Source organism: Puma concolor, chromosome D3 (genome assembly GCF_028749965.1).
Source record: "Puma concolor isolate L17-30 chromosome D3, mPumCon1.1.hap2, whole genome shotgun sequence".
NCBI classification, from domain to species: Eukaryota; Metazoa; Chordata; class Mammalia; order Carnivora; family Felidae; genus Puma; species Puma concolor.
The window spans coordinates 67,430,479-67,446,875 of NC_141678.1; the positions used below are offsets into that span (position 1 = coordinate 67,430,479).

Consider the following 16,397-nt stretch of genomic DNA (forward strand, 5'->3'; position numbering starts at 1 on the left):
TTGTAGTAGCGGAACAATCAAAATATGGGTGTCGGGTAAGCCATTGTTCCGATCTAATGGTGCAGGATGGGTGAGATCTCTTTGGATTGGTAATATCCTCAAAGTACTAACCTGGCTGATTCCTTCAGACTTTCAAGGGCGACTGAATGTCATGGACTGCAGAGTTGAGAGGGCCGGGCGGTGGGACTGGGGAGACGTGAAATAAGAGAGCGAAATAAGAGCGCTCAGAAGAACCCTGGTTTTTAAAAAGTCGAGGGGTCAGGGAAATCAGATAGCTAGGAAAGAATGAAATGCCAAGGGCAGAATAGATGGAAGGAAGCTTGATGGCAGCCTTGACGTGCTGATAAAGGATGAGAGAAGATGCTGAGTCAAGCTGTTGAGAAAACTCACCGGACCAAGTACAGGGTTCAAATTTCTTTGAAGAAGTGGATGAAACCCACCCACGACAGAATATTAAAACGCTTATTATAATTTGCAAGGCCCTGTTTAATCCGGTTCCTGCCTAGTGCTTCTTCCCATTCCTTCTTGGATGTTTAATGAATAAAAGAAAGTGAACAGTATCTAGAGTGGGTTCTAACGCTGGCTCTCTACCATGAACATTAGGGTCTTAGCGTGGCGTATCCTCGATCTTCGCTGATTCTCCTTAGGCCTTGGTTTATACCTCAGTGGAGTTTAACATTGTTCAACAGGCGTTAAGTGAAGGCCACTGTGAACTGGGAGCTTTGAGGGAATAACAAAGATGAATAGAATATAATACAATCCTTCCATCAAGAAGCTTACAACACATAAGAGGGACCAACATACACACAAAATTAAGAGAAGCACGGCCTCACTGAGGCTTGTTTTGTAGTATTCATTGTAGGGTTAGGCAGGTTTGACTGCAAAGAATTCTAAGTGCTGCCCCAGACAGGCCTAATAATAACTAATGTCTTCCTTGCCACGTGATTACGTCAGAACTGAACCTGTAAATCCACTACTACAGGGCATTTTCAGGTTTTGCCAATGAGAGCAAGAGTGGGCCCATTTATGCAGTGATGAGAGATGAGACTTTCTAGCTTGTGGAGTGCTCTAGTTTGCTACGATGAGGGGCCAGCCCAACTCATGGAGAAGAATCACCTTAACAATATCAGAATTCACTTTGACCTCTGTACTTGTCAACTTGCATAAGCCAATACCCTTCCATAACTGTTTCAGGTAGTTTTAGATGGGTTTGCTATTAGCATCTGAAATACGATGTTACTTTGTCTCCCTAGACAGATTACTAACTTGGCATCTTTTCTAAACTATACTCTGAATACTCATTCCAATACTTGTTTTAAGGAAGGCCTGAGTGCTAAAGGGTAGAGAAGACGCCTGTCTCTTTACTGTCACAAACAGTTTAGCTCTGGTCTAAATTTGTGTATCCTACTCATGAGAAAGAAAGCCCTGCACTTACTTGAATCTAACTTCCTTATAATGTGGCATGAAATGTCCTTGGAGCAGAGTTGGGAGGAGGAAGGTGTGGTAACCTTACCACCACTTGAGGCCACATACCAAAGTACCACTTCTGGCCACACACAGAACTATTACCCCAGGGGGGAATTACATTAAATGCAATTTTCTCCTTATTACCTTTTGCTTAAGATTTTATTTTTTGGTAATCTCTGCACCCAATGTGGGGCTCAAACTTGCCACCCTGAGATCAAAAGTCACACACGTCACCAACTGAGCCAGCCAGGTGCCCCCCCCCCCGCCTCATATTTTCAATGATAGAATGTGTCAACAGTTTATATGAATTGATGTTCAAGGCAATTACCTGATTGATCCACCCCCTTAATCTAGCTCAAATTTTATTTTTTTTTTTTTTCAACGTTTATTTATTTTTGGGACAGAGAGAGACAGAGCATGAATGGGCGAGGGGCAGAGAGAGAGGGAGACACAGAATCGGAAACAGGCTCCAGGCTCTGAGCCATCAGCCCAGAGCCCGACGCGGGGCTCGAACTCACGGACCGTGAGATCGTGACCTGGTTGAAGTCGGACGCTTAACCGACTGCGCCACCCAGGCGCCCCTAGCTCAAATTTTAAAACCTCAGTATTGTAATTAAAGTGGCCTAAGGTTACATGAAGTCAAAAGTCTCAGGAGTGGCTTTTTCACTTATTAGCTGTGTAATGTTAGCAAAGTCACAACCTCATTTTCTAATCTATAAAACAGGAATGATTATTCCTGAACTCAGGACGGTGAAGGAGTAAATGAGTTAAGATACATGACTTTATGAACTTACAAAGCAATAGATGATAATTTTTTTATATCTAAACAGCTGATAAACACATACCAAAATAAAATTATTAAGAGACTCTCATATACCCATGTAATATATACCAGTGTCTTTAGAAAAGACTTAACGTGGTTGGGCCATGCAGTGAAGTTTTTAATTCAGTTCCAAGCACCTGTCTTGTTAATCCTTTTCCTTCCTATCTCTAAACCCATCAACCCTCCCTGATCTCAACATCTCTCTTTTCCACTGATTTCTTCCTCCGTATAATCATGATTTTCAAGCCTCCTATATTTCCAAGCCACCTTTCTTCCTTTGCCAAGCATACATCTATTTTAATCACATTTCTTCACTCCTTAACACTCTTCTGATAGTGTTTGATCTTGACTGTTATTGAAACTAATATGAAAGAAACTGAACAATGAATTTATCTTTTAACTTCATATCCCCAACTTTTTATTCTGAAATTTTTATTTTATTTTTTAATGTTTTATTTTTGAGAGAGAGACAGAGCGTGAGCTGGGGAGGGGCAGAGAGAGAAAGAGAGGGAGACACAGAATCCGAAGCAGGCTCCAGGCTCTGAGCTGTCAGCACAGAGCCCAATGCGGGGCTCGAACTCATTTACTGCAAGATCATGACCTGAGCCCAAGTGGGAAACTTCACCAACTGAACCACCCAGGCGCCCCTCAAATTTTTAAACACCAGGAAAAGTTGAAAGCATAATACAATGAACACCTGTATATATCCCAACTAGATTCAATAATTATTAATATTTGAACAATAATTTTTACTAAGGCATAATTTACATATAATGAAATCCTCATATTTTAAGTAAATTCTTCAATTAGTTTTGAAAAATGCTTATCAAGATACAGAACATTTCCATCAGCCCCGAAAGTTCCAAGTTACTTCTTGCCCCTTCCCAGTCAAAGCTCCCACAAGAAGCAACCAATGATCTGATTTCTAATACTATAGAGAGAACTAAAAAAATGAAGCAACATTCTCTACTTATTTTTAAGTGCTATAATAATTTTGATGCCAAAACTAGACAAAAATTAGTTTTTCCATCTAACTTATAAACAGCTCTTACCTTTGTAATGCAAGGATGGTTTCACACAGCATATATAATAAACAACTTGGTCATTTGATCCAACTCATCACCTGAAAACCACCATAAAAATCTGGGTTTAGAAAAGCAGAACCACATGCCCAATACTATATAAGGAATTATCCAGCCAAAATATTAGAAGGAAGTATTTCAGGCAGTGAAACCAAACATTTGTCCTGAAGGCATTTAATGATCCAAAAGTAAAATCTATAAAGTAACTATGACTTTTGCAGGATTGCTGAGCAAGAGAGAAATAAGTCTAAATGTAGTGCCACAGAAGATGGAAAGTCTAATAAACACCCCACATATTTAATATAAGACCCTATAGGGTAAAGATGAACCAGGAGTCAATCAGCACTTCCACAGATTGCAATCAGGTTTAACAGTAATAAAATCTCAAGTTTTGTATATTGAATAAACAGAGCCTAGAGTGGCAAGCTATAGGCACTGGGCAGAAACAAACTGAAGTTCTCTCCAGATGAAGATATCATCACCCCAAACCTCAAGTTACCCGACACAGATAATTTTCCAAATAACATGACCAACATGTAGTCAGAAGACTGAAATAAAAAGCATGCTTGCACTAAAAAATAAAAGGTTTAAAAAAAATAACCTAGCAGAAACTCTATTCCAGAATTGAGAGGTTTAAGAACTCAATGCATAGGTTTAGTAGTATATTACACACAGTTTAGGAGAAAATAACCAGAACATATGTCAGAAGGAAGTACAGAGAAAACAAAAGAAAAAAAAATGGAAAATGCCTAGGAAAATATTGAAGACATCTCATGGAGACATGAGATGATGTTGAAAAGGTCCAAAAGATGTTTAATTGGAGTCCTCAAAGAACAAGAAAGTCAGAATCAGGCAGAAGTAATATGTGAGGAGAAAGAAAACCTGAGACTTTCCAGACTGATGAAAAACACTAGGTGAAAGGGTAACAAAACCCTTTCCCATCCTGCATGAGAACTTGACCTTCAGTTAACTTTCCAACTTTGTTCACTGGAAACTGATAGAGTGTTATGATTTAAAAAATGGCCTCTGGAGGCACCTGGATGGCTCAATTCATTAAGTGTCCCACTCTTTTTTTTTTTTTAAGTTTATTTATTTATTCTGAGAGACAGAGGCAGTGTGAGCAAGGGAGTGGCAGAGAGAGGGAGAGAGAGAAGCCAAAGCAGTCTCCTTGCTGCCAGTGCAGAGCCCCACTCAGAGCTCAAACCCACAGAACCTTGAGATCATGACTTGAGCCAAAACCAAGAGTCAGAGGCTTAACCGACTGAGCCACCCAGGCACCCCCGAGCGTCCCACTTTGATTTTGGCTCAGGTCATGATCTCAGTTTGTGAGCTCGAGCGCAGTATTGTGCTCGGCACTGACAGCAAGGGGCCTGCTTGGGATTCTCTCCCTCCCTCTCTCTCTGACCCTCCCCCGCCCCCTACTCTCATGTGCTCTCTCTCAAAATATATAAACATTTAAAAAATTAAAAACGACTGCTGCCCAGTAAACTGCCTCTAGATCAGGAGGAACTGACTATAAATGAACTGAATACCTTACAGGGAGGCCATACTTGGGATTTCCCAAGGGAGTTTAATTCACCAATAAAACATAATTTTAAATTTGTGTGCAACTGATGGCATGACTTCCATGTACCACATAGAACCACAATGAGAAATAGAATAAATCCACAAGTACAGTGAAGCATTTTACCATACCTACCTTAGTAATTGATCCAAAAAGGCAAAGAAAAAATCATTAAAGATCTAGATTTTTGTTAGAACATGATTAACAAACTCAACCAAGTGACTTTAATGTGCAGAAAATGTGTTATTTCAAGCACTTAAGGAACATCTGCAAAAATTAAACATACACTGACCATGAAGCAAGTCTCAACAATTTAAAAAATTGTAATAAACCACACATAAAATTTACCATCTTAAACCATTTTAAGTGTACAGCTTACTGCCATTAAGGATAGTCATACTGTTGTGGTGCCTGAGTGGCTTAGTTGGTTAAGCATCCAATTTCAGCTTAGGTCATGATCTCACCGTTTGTGAGTTCGATCCCCGCATCAGGTTCTGTGCTGACAGCTCAGAGCCCGGAGCCTGTTGCAGAATCTGTGTGTCTCCCTCTCTCTGCCCTTCCCCCCCCCACCCCCCACTCGCAGTGTCTCTCTCAAAAATAAACATTAAAATAAAAATTTTTAATAAAAAAGAATAGCCACTGTCGCGTAACCATCGCCACCATCCATCTGCAGAACTCTTTGTCTTTCCAAACCAAAACTCATCTAAAAATAACTCCCCATTTTCCTCTGCCCCTGGCCCCTGGCCACCACCATACTGCTTTCCCCATGAATTTAGCTGCTCCTGGTACCTCATGTAAGTGGAATTATAGGGCCTTTGTGTCTGTGACTGGCTTATTTTCCTCAGCGTAATGTCTTCAGAGTTCAACGATGTTGTAGCATAGGACAGAATTCTCTTCCTTTTTAAAGCTGAATAATATTCCATTGTATGTATACACAATATTTTGTTTATATGTCAACACAGGTTGTGTCTTAGTTTGGGCTACCAAAACAAAATCTCACACACCGGGTAGCTTGAACAACAACTTCCCCCCACACATACACAGTTCTGGAGGCTGGGAAGTTCAAGATCAAGGTGCCAGCAGATTTGGTGTCTGATGAGGGCCTGCTTCCTAGTTTACAGATAGCTGCCTTCTTGCTGTATTCTTACACAGTAGAAAGAGCTGTGGTCTCTTCATCTTCTCATAAGGGCATTAATCCCATCTTAGAGCTTTCACTCTCGTGACCTCAGCTAAACCCAGTTACCTCCTAAAGGCCCCATCTCCAACAAACATCAAATTGGGAATTAGGGCTTTAACACAGATGGGTTTGGGGTCGGGGGGGTGGGGTGGGTGGTGGGGGACACAGACATTCCTTTCATAGAAAGTTGCTTCCACCTTTTGGCTATTGTGAATAATGCTGCTATGAACATGGGTATAGAAATATCTTTGAGACCCTGCTTTCAGTTCTTTTCAGGATATACCCAGAAGTGGAATTAAGTGGAATTGCTGAGTGATATGGTAATTCTGTTTTTACATTTTGAGGAACTGCCATTCCGTTTTCAACAGTGGCTGCACCATTTTACATTTTCACCAGCAGTGCACAAGGGTTCAAATGTTCCACATCGACATCAACACTTGTTATTTTCTGTTTTTTTTTTTTAATAGTAGCCATCTTAATAGGAGCAAGCTGATATCTTATGGTTTTGATTTGCATTTCCCTAATGATTACTAATGTAAGTACTTTTTCATGTGCTTATGGGCCACATGTATATCTTCTTTGAAGAAATGTCTACTCAAAACCTTTACCAATTTTTAAAATCAGGTTGTTTGGGTTTTTTTGTTGTTGATTTTCACTAAATTTAAAAGGATTGGAATCATACAGATTATGACTTATGCACAATTAAGCTAAAACTCAGTAAGAGATAACTAGAAAATTGCCACATTTTTGGAAATGAAGAAATACCCTTCTAAATAGCCTATGAGTCAAAGGAAATATCACTATGAAAAATTTTAAACTATTTACCTGAATGGTAATGAAAATACTACATATCAAAATCTCTGATCACCAAAACTAAAAGGCAACCAATGGAATGGGAGAGAATATTTGCAAATGACCTATCAGATAAAGGGTTAGTCTCTAAAATCTATAAAGAACTTATCAAACTCAACAACCCCCCCAAAAAAAATTCATTGAAGAAATGGGCAAAAGACATGAATAGACACTTTCCAAAGAAGACATCCAGATAGCAAACAGACACATGAAAAAATGCTCAACATCACTCATCATCAGGGAAATACAAATCAAAACCACAATGAGATACCACCTCACACCAGTCAGAATGGCTAAAATTAACAACTCAGGCAACAGATGTTGGCGAGGATGCAGAGAAAGAGGAACCCTTTCGCACTGCTGGTGGGAATGTAAACTGGTGCAGCCACTCTGGAAAACAGTATGGAGGCTCCTTAGAAAGTTAAAAACAGAACTACCCTACGACCCAGCAACTGCACTACTAGGTATTTATCCAAGGGATACAGGTGTGCCGTTTCGAAGGGGCCATGTTCCCCAATGTTTATAGCAGTGCTATTGACAACAGCCAAAGTATGGAAAGAGCCCAAATGTACATTGATAGATGAATGCATAAAGAAGATGTGGTATATATACACAATGGAGTATTCTCAGCAATCAAAAAGAATGAAATCTTGCCATTTGCAACAACATGGATGGAACTAGATGGTATTATGCTATGCGAAATAAGTCAGTCAGAGAAAGACAAATATCATATGACTTCACTCGTGGAATTTAAGATACAAAACAGATGAACATAAGGGAAGGGAAGCAAATAGAATATAAAAACAGAGAGGGGGACAAAACATAAGAGACTCTGAAATACAGAGAACAAACAGGGTTGCTTGGGTCGTGGGAGGGGGGAGGGGCTAAATGGGTAAGGGGCATTAAGGAAGACACTTGGTGGGATGAGCACTGGGTGTTATACATGGAGGATGAATCACTGGAATCTACTCCTGAAATCATTATAGCACTATATGCTAACTAACTTGGATGTAAATTAAAAAAAAAAAAAAAAAAAGATCCCTGAGTTGTACCTATAACTACAGTTATAGAGAAATTTAACCTTAAATTTACAGTTAGGGATAAAAAGCTGGTGGTCAGTTGACCTGAACAACTTTAAATAAGAGAACAGAAAAATATCCAAGGAAAGTAAGAAGAAAGACATACTAAACATAAGAAGAAACTAATGAAGGGGAAAACTAATATATAATTTATACACAATGCTTGACATGTGCTCAGAAATTACCAGACATGCCAGAAAACAGGATCAAATGACTGAAAACCAACATGGAGATTTGTGAGGAGATGCTACAAGTCTGTTTCTCAGTTGCTTCTGTATCACAGAGACTGTCATGAGACAGTTTTTTATCATCTCCCCAGTTCTGATGAGATACGGTAAGTTATGATCATAGTATGCACCCTTGATATGATATCATGAGAATGGCAATTTACCTCTGTGGTCTTCCTCTCAAAAACCTATAACCCGTTTAATTAAGAGAAAAACATCAGGGGCTTCTGGGTGGCTCAGTCGGTTAAGCGTCCAACTTCGGCTCAGGTCATGATCTCATGGTTTATGGGTTTGAGCCCCACCTTGGGCTCTATGCTGACAGCTCAGAGACTGGAGCCTGCTTTGGATTCTGTATATCCCTCTCTGCCCCTCCCCTGCTCACACTCTGTCACTCTCCGTCTCTCAAAAATGAATAAACATTAAAAATTTTTCAAAAACAAAAAGAAAAACATCAGACAAATCTCACTTATGAGATATTCTCCAAAGTACCTGATCAATACTCCTTAAAAGTTTCAAGGTCATCAAAAAACAAGAAAAGTCAGAAACAATCACAGCCAAGATGAACCTAAGGTGATATAACAACTAAATATAATGTGGCTGAGATCCTGCTACAGAAGGACATTAGGCAAGAACTAAGGTAATCTGTATAAAGTGTGAATTTTAGTTAATAATAATGTACTATTATTTGTTTATTAATTGTGACATATATACCACATTAATATGAGGTGTTAATAATAAGGGAACTGGGTATATGTGAATTTTCTATACTATAAGCACAGCTAGAATGTAAAGCCTATTTTGTTGATCATAAAATGATAAATCATATTGTAATGATAAAATGTTTATCATTCAAAATTGTATTTTCCAATGATAGAAAATAAAATGGCTATTAGATTTTATTTTTGTTATTTTATTTTGGGGGGCATTAGATTTTTTTAATGTTTATTAGTTTATTGTGAGAGAGAGAGTGTGGGTGTGTGCAGGTGAGGGAAGGCAGAGAGAGAGAGGGAGAGAGAGAATCCCAAGCAGGTTCCACACTGTGAGTGCAGAGCCCGATGTGGGGCTTGAACTCACGAATCCATGAGATCATGACCTGAGCTGAAATCAAGAGTCAGATGCTTAACCCACTGAGCCATCCAGGCACCCTGGTGGGTATTAGATTTTTTTTTTTTTTTTGAGAGACAGGGCACAAGTGAGCGAGGGGCAGAGAGAGAGAGAGAGAGAGAGAATCCCATGAGGCACAGAAAGAGAGAGAGAGAGAAACGGGACTCTATACACAGTGCTCATCACCACAAGTGTACTCTTTATTTTTTGTAAGTATTTATTTTTGAGAGAAAGAGGGAGGGATGGAGAGAGAGAGAGAAAGTGCTCACAAGTTGGGGGTACGGGGCAGAAAGAGAGATGTTTACACAGAAATCTGAAGTAGGCTGCAGGCTCTGAGCAAGCTGTCAGCCCAGAGCCCCACGCGGGGCTTAAACTTACAAACAGTGAGAGCATGACCTGAGCCAAAGTCAGATGCGTAACTGACTGAGCTACCCAGGCACCCAGCAAGCGTACTCTTTAATCTCCATCACCTATTTCGCCCGCTCATGGCCACCTGTCTTCTGGTAACCGTCAGTTTCTTCTCTATAGTTAAGAGTCTGTTTCTTGCTTTGCCTCTTTTTTTCCCCCTTTGCTCATTTGTTTTGTTTCTTAAATTCCACATATGGTATTTGTCTTTCTCTGACTTATTTCACTTAGCATTATACTTTCTAGCTCCGTCCATTGTTTTGCAAATGGCAGGATTTAATTTTTTAATGGCTGAGTAATATTCCTGTGTGTGTGTGTGTGTGTGTGTGTGTGTGTGTGTGTGTGTACACCACATTGTCTTTTTTTTTAATATTTATTTATTTATTTTGAGAGAGAGAGAGAGAGAGAGAGAGAGAGAGAGAGTGAGCGCAAGTGGGGGAGGGGCAGAGAGACAGGGAGACAGAGAATCCGAAGCAGGCTCCATGCTGGATCCCATGAACCTCAAGATCACAACCTGAGCCAAAATCAAGAGTGGGATGTTCAACCGAGGCCACCCAGGTGGCCTATACCACATCATCTTTACCTATTATTCATGTATTGATGGACACAGGTTGCTTCCATAATTTGGCTATTGTAAATAAAGCTACAATAAACATAGGACTGCACATATCCCTTCAAATTAGTGTTTTTGTGTTCTTTAGGTATATACCCAGTAACGTGATTACTGGATCACAGGTCTATTTTTAATTTTCAAGGGAACTCCATTCTGTGTTCTACAGTGGCTGCACCAGTTTGCTAACAATTTCAACCTTTAAATAATGGTAAAAATGTAAAATTTATTTTCAGATGTATCTATGAGAATTTGAAGACATTGTCGTTAAAATGTCTTGATCAGGAAGTATAGACGTTTCAAGCACTAAATCTGCTTATGAAGTTCTCTCAAGCTTTTCATTAAACTTTTGAAATTTTTTTTTTAAGTTTTATAGAAGTTTAATATTTCACAGTTTCCATAGCACTTTACTATTCCATTTTTTCTCATAATTATAAGAAAAAAGTAATGAGCTTGTTTTTTGTTTGTTTGTTTGTTTGTTTGTTTGTTTGTTTGTTTTTTACCAAGGCCCATAAGAGGTGTTCTAAATCCCCTCCAAATTATCAACATGCCACAGAAGTTTTATCATTTTCTTTGTGTGCTGTGACCTGAAAAAGGCTAGGAAGCACCCACCTAGAGAATCTCTTACACCCGCACAGGCACAGTAGGAGATATGTACAAGAGTGTTTCTTTCTTTTTCTTAACGTGTATTTTTATTTTTGAGAGAGAGAGACAGAGCATGAGTGGAGGAGGGGCAGAGATGGAGGGAGACAGAATCCGAAGCAGGCTCAGGCTCAGGCTCAGGCTCTGAGCTGTCAGCACAGAGCCCGATGAGGGGCGCGAATTCATAAACTGCAAGATCATGACCTGAGCCAAAGTCGAACACTTAACTGACTGAGCCACCCAGGCACCCCATGTACAAGTGTGTGGTAATAAACACTGTTTGTAATAATGAAATCCTGAAAACAACTTATCTCCATCAAGAAGAGAGTGGATATATACATTGTGCTATATTCCTGAAAAAGAATGCTATGTGTATGGTATAAGAAGAAAAATGAATAAGCCAGAGTTACATATAATAAATGGACAAATTTCAAAAACTATGAAATGAAAAAATCAAGGTGGGAAAAGTTATATATCCTTTCTACAAATTTTCCCAAATTTGAAACAATGGTATATATTTATGGATATACACATATGTGATAGAAGTTCAGAAACAAACATGTGAATGATGAATACCAAAACCAGGACAGTTGGGGCCTCTGAGAAAGGAATGGGATCTGTGGGGGCATTCTGGGAGATTGTACTGTATTTATAAAGTTTTTTGTTAAAAAAAAAAAGGCATGAGAGCTTGGTTGCTCGGTTGGTTAAGTGTCTGACTCCAGATTTCAGCTCGGGTCATTATCTCATAGTTTGAGAGATCGAGCCCCACCTTGGGCTCTGTGCTAACAGCTCAGAGCCTACTTGGGATTCTCTCTCTCCCTTTCTCTCTGCCCCTCTACCCACTCAAAAATAAGTAAATAAAAATTAAAAAAAAAAAAAAAAAAAAGGACCTGAAGCAAATACATGGCACAGTGTTAAGATATGACAGACCCGGAAGGTGGATATACCAATCTACTTTTCTCTATATTTGTGTGCTTGAAACATTTCATACCAAAACAAAACGGATCCTAAATCTGATCATTCTTTACTAATTCCCTGTTCCTGAATGACCACGGTAGCCTCCCGTCTCATTTCCTTGCTTTCTGTCTTGTTCCACGATTATTCTCCACATGCTAGCCAGAATGATATTTTATAAATACATATCTGATCTACCATCTCCCTAGGCAAAACCTTTCAGTGGGTTTAATCACTCTAAAAATAAAAATTCAACTCCATACCGCAGTCCACAGGCCCTTGCTTTATCTCTGGCATTTAGCTCTTAAGATCTTATTCTTCCTCCACTATCATTATTTATCCCCTCAAACGGTTTTATTTTTCTTTTGGAACTTCTCACTACCTCAAATTATATTAATTCATGGTTTATGGATATAGTTATTCCTAGAGTCCTCAGCTTCCACTAGAATATAAGTTCCATGAAAGTGGGGACCTTGCTCTCTGCCATATCTTTGGTGCTGAGAATATTTTTGACTTGTTAAGTATGACATATTTTTTGGATGAACAAATAAATGAGAGATTTCTTTTTCATTCAAAAAGGAGAGGAATGACACTTTAGTGTTTTGTTTTGTTTTGTTTTGTTTTGTTTTGTTTAAAGGTGTAATCTAGGGTGCCTGGGTGGCTCAGTTGGTTAAGCATCCGACTTCGGCTCAGGACATGATCTCACGGTTCGTGGGTTCAATCCCCACGTCAGGCTCTGTGCTGACAGCTCAGAGCCTGGAGTCTGCTTCAGATTCTGTGTCTCCTTCTCTCTTTGCCCCTCCCTCACTCATGCTCTGTCTCTCAAAAATAAATAAATGTTAAAAAAAAAATTTTTTTAAGATATAATCAAACACATAGAAGGGGAAAACTACAGGGTACTCTGTCAACAATAACAATAGCTAAGGCTCAGTAAGCACGCATTATGTACCGGGCATTTCCAGACACGAGGACCACATACTTTTGGGGTGCGCATCGGCCTCACTCCCTTCTCGTAGGCCCTGAGAACCTATCTGTGACATGAAATCTTCCTCCCTAGTCACAGCTAATTGGATCTGGATCAAACGCTGGGTGAGAAAAGCTCATCTGTTAGCCAGGAGGAAGCAATCAGATTCTTTTTCTTGAAAATTTGTGCTGAGAGACGCACAGGCTAAAGAAGTTTGAAGATGAGTCACGTTAATGGCAGGACAGTTTTGAATGATGGGAACAGCTGTTGAGGTCCCTGAAGCTGCACTGGTATCTGCCCTTTCTGGACTTGTTGGTCAATATTTTCTTGGCTTAAAGACATAGTTACCCCTCTATCCTTCCCATGAAATCCAGTCCCTTCATTTTTAAAATGAGTGTGGGTAAGCCTCTTTGTTTTGTTGATGACTCATCCTAAAAGCAGAAAAGTAAACAACCTCTTGATCAAAGAAACTTGACTAAGACAGTCTTTCCCAGGCATGGCCTCATTTAATTCTTACAATACTATGAGAGGGTATTACTATTCCCATCTTACAGATGAGGAGACAGCACTTGGGCAGGTCCAATACTGTTGCCAGTATCACAGAGCAGGAAAGGTTGCCATTCTGGACTCTGACTCTGGAGAGGAGGGCTGAGCTGCTACCTGTGGCTGCAGGAAGGGCAGAGGGAGGGGCTGTTGTGGAGATGAAGTTAGGAAAACAGAGCAAACATTTTAATACTATTGGGGGTAAATTAGAAAATGAGCCTGATCTCCGTGATGGGGCAAAACCCAGATTTCATTCTGTTTTTGGATAAGATCCAGAAAAAGTTTTATTCTTGCATTTCAACAATCTTTGGCAGAGGGAGATTTCTATCGACACGGAATGTCTGTATGGTTAAAACGTTTTCTCTTCCCATTGACGGAGTTGACAGTTTTGAAAGAATGGCAGGATTTTTTTAGCAACGTAAAATGTGGAGTTTTAACGACATATATTCAGAGGTGACTTATAGTTGACTGTCACAGCGTTTGCAGTTAGGCAGGTATATTTCTGGTCATTCTTAAAAACTCCCCCTCATTCTTGCACGTCTAGAGAAGTCCCGTAGAGGGCGGTTTGACACAAGTGAAGTTGTGAGTACAGAAATCCAAGTGTTCATTTGGGGGAGAGGCTAGGGGAAATCGGTAGGGATTGATGGATTAAGGTATGATTTGAAGAGAGTAAACAATAAATCAAAGTTTATGATTGAAAAACATTCAGAATTCACTTTATATAACATCCTTGCTGTGTGAGAGAGAGGAATAACTTGTTTTCTCCAACTGAAGTTGGACTGTGTTTTGAATACTTTATTTTTTTAATGTTTATTTATTTTTGAGAGTGGGGGAGGGGGCAGAGAGAGAGGGAGACACAGAATCCAAAGCAGGCTCCAGACTTTGAGCTGTCAGCACAGAGCCCTACGAGGGGCTCGAACTCATGACCCATGAGATCATGACCTGAGCCAAAGGCGGAAGCTTAACCAACTGAGCCACCCAGGCGCCCCATGTTTTGAATACTTGAGAAAATAATATGCCCTGTGAAACAAGTGGTAAAGCTTGAGCTCTGTCTCATATACATCAAATGACACAATGTGTACATCAGACACAATTTTGTTACTTTGGTAAGTATTTAAACTGTTAAAAAAATTTTTTTTAAATGTTTTATTTATTTTTGAGACAGAGAGAGGCAGAGCATGAGCAGGGGGGGCGGGCAGAGAGAGAGGGAGACATAGACCGAAGCAGGCTCCAGGCTCTGAGCAGTCACCACAGAGCCCGACCCGGGGCTCGAACCCATAGACCGTGAGATCATGACCTGAGCCGAGATCAGACGCTTAACCGACTGAGCCACCCAGGCACCCCAGTATTTAAACTGTTTAAAACACAAGCATAAGAAATATTAATGTGATGTATAAAAGGAGGGAAAATAAGTTTTTCTTGTTTCCCCCAATATTTTATTTTTAAAAGAGAAAGAGAGAGGGGATAGAGGATCCGAAACTGGCTCCACACTGACAGCAGAGAGCCCGTTGTGGGGCTTGAACTCACAAACCGTGAGATCGTGACCTGAGCTGAAGTCCGATGCTTCACCTACTGAGCCACCCAGCCGCCCCGAAAATAAGTTTTTCTAAGAAAAAGGAGAATTTTTCTTTTTCTCTGTAGGTATTAACAGGTTAGGAAGCTAATTGACACCTTAAAAAACTTGGTTCTGAGAGCCTGGAACCGACCATTCGCTCACCTCACACCGTCACAGTCCCTGGAGTTACCGTTGCACCAGAAAGGAAGAGGACGCTGGGCCACACTCACTTCCCGTTGAGTTGTCTAACGGTGTGTCGGTCAAAGTCCTACATGATGCTGAAGGCCACAACATGAGAGACAAACACTGTTGAGGTGTATTGTGGGAAACTCAGAGGCAGAGGACAATGGGAACTGCCAGATGTCCAATATCACAGTCCCCTATGGAGATGACAAATGGCACAGCTGGAGGCATACACCTGGGATAGCAAGATTGTTCTGATCTTGCCTGACGCTCCCAAAAGTGTGCCCATGTTAAAGAATGGAAAAGAAAACCAGGCCCAAGGGTCAGCAGTGGAAGAGCTTCATGTGGCCCCAAGAGGAGGAGGGCATGGGATGGGACATGGAAACATCTTCCAGAAGTGAAGATAAAATGGCCTGTTGAACAGAGGGGATGGGGAAATAGCTGGAGGTGATTAAGGGTACACTTACCTTGATGAGCACTGAGTAATGTGTAGGACTGTTGAGTCACTACATTGTACGCCTGAAAATAACAGAACACTCTATGTTAACTATACGGGAATAAAACTTTTTAAAAAAGAAAAAAAATTATCTGTTGAACAGAATTTTGCTCTTATTTTTTTCTTTTAATTTATCTGGGTTGGGGAGGGAAGGTGTGCATGCCTATGTGTACATCCTAGATTCTAATCTAGGGATGAGTTTACTCCCCAGGGGACATTTGGCATTTGGAAAGGCGTGGAGACATTTTTCTTTGTCACAATTTTGGGAAATGCTACTGGTGACTAGTGGAGAGAGGCCAGGGGTGCTACTAAACATCCTAGTCTGCACAGGTCAGTCCCCCACAACAATGATCTTTCCCCAAATGTCAATAGGGGCAAGTTTGAGAAATGCCGCCCTAGCGCAACAAATCTAGCTAGCAGAGAACTTCAGTGAGAAAAGTTGAGTTCTTTCCTTTTTTTTTCTTTTAAGTAAATTCTATGCCCAACGTGGGGCTTGAATTCACATCCCTAAGATCAAGAGTTGCATGTTCTACCAGCTGAGCCAGACAAGGCGCCCCTGAGTTCCTTACTCAAAGGGAAAACTTAGGTGTTTGCTTTTTCTTTTTAAGTAGTGTTTTTTTTTAAAGATGTTTATTTTTTGAGAGAGAAAGGCAGAGAGAGAGAGGAGAGA

At 40.3% G+C, this 16,397-nt stretch overlaps 1 pseudogene; it reads left to right on the forward strand.

Annotated features, from left to right (window-relative positions):
• The first annotated feature begins 66 nt into the window (after positions 1 to 66).
• Positions 67 to 15,755, forward strand: LOC112868179 (small nuclear ribonucleoprotein Sm D3 pseudogene; annotated as a pseudogene).
• The last annotated feature ends 642 nt before the right edge of the window (positions 15,756 to 16,397 follow it).